The sequence below is a fragment of the Chrysochloris asiatica genome, unplaced genomic scaffold (assembly GCF_000296735.1).
Source record: "Chrysochloris asiatica unplaced genomic scaffold, ChrAsi1.0 scaffold00194, whole genome shotgun sequence".
Taxonomy (NCBI): domain Eukaryota; kingdom Metazoa; phylum Chordata; class Mammalia; order Afrosoricida; family Chrysochloridae; genus Chrysochloris; species Chrysochloris asiatica.
In genome coordinates this window covers 5,254,971-5,256,111 of record NW_006408712.1, presented here as the reverse complement: position 1 = coordinate 5,256,111, position 1,141 = coordinate 5,254,971, and the positions used below count along the sequence as shown (strand labels likewise).

The window sequence follows — 1,141 nt, the reverse complement described above, 5'->3', positions numbered from 1 at the left end:
ATCACTGCTTCTCTGGGTAGGGTCCCACTCTCTGCTCTTCTCCCTTGATGGTCCTAGGGACCTCTGCTCCTAAACTGAAAAGTTAATCATTCCCCTCCTTGCTATAAAACATCTACCTTTACATTTCCAACCTTCACAATCAGTCCTGATAACAATTATTCACTGTTGTATCACAAGAGACCCATCTGCATTTCATTGCATCAGCCCCACCTAGACAGATTGGATACTGTTCACTGTAGAGTCTACCTTCCTCCAGGCCCTCTGTATCTAGGTTCCCTCTTGAAAGCTTATAAGCCAGTCACTTCTTGCCTTTGTAGTTCATAAGGTTTTGGTGACTAAACATTAAGAAGTAATCCACCTCTCTCCTTCTTCCTAGTCTGTCTTAGTATGGAAGCGCCTCTGCAATCTATCCACCATGGGTGCCCCTACTTGTCTTTAAAATACTGGAGGCACAGCTCCCAGCATCAGAGTAACACAAGAGCTACTATAGTATAACAAACTGACAGATGAGTGGTGGATCCATTTTAAAAGAAATACTATAAGGGTGCACGATGGCCCCGGAGCTGGGCGGAGCTGCCCTGCCGCTCCTTGGGCCTGTTCTCAGGCCTGAGACATGGCCCAGGGTCCTGGCCCATTAGGCCAGCCTCACTCCAACACAGTAGCCATGCCCAAGAAAAGGAAACGACTGAAGTTTCCAGCTCACGACGCCTTCTCTGGTCGAGTGACCTTTGAGGATTATGCCAACTCGGATCCGGCTATCCGGAAGTCTGGACGGATCAAGATAGCCGTCGCCACATGCTGTCCAGCAGGAAGTAAAATCTCTCTATGGCTTGGAAGTTTCCCAGGTTCTGACAAAGGAAGCTCCTTCTGGTACTGGTAAGCCCTGTGATATCATCGAGAGCAGTGATGAGATGGATGCCCAAGAGGAAAGCATTTATTAGAGAAGTCTCCAGAAAAAAAGAAAAGCAAGAGGCACAAAGAAGACCGGGACAGGGCTTGAGGAGAAGAGTATCCTAGGGCTATTTGGCGCTTGCTGGCCTCCTGCATCCGTCCTATGGACATTGTGAATTGTGCCCTGATTTGTAGGAATGCCTGGACTGTCACTTGCACTGCTGCCTTTTGGACCAGGTCGTACCAAGGG

General features: G+C 48.6%; 1 pseudogene; it reads left to right on the top strand.

Moving 5' to 3' along the window:
• Positions 1 to 613: 613 nt before the first annotated feature.
• On the top strand, positions 614 to 1,135 carry LOC102822902 (annotated as a pseudogene).
• Positions 1,136 to 1,141: the final 6 nt, after the last annotated feature.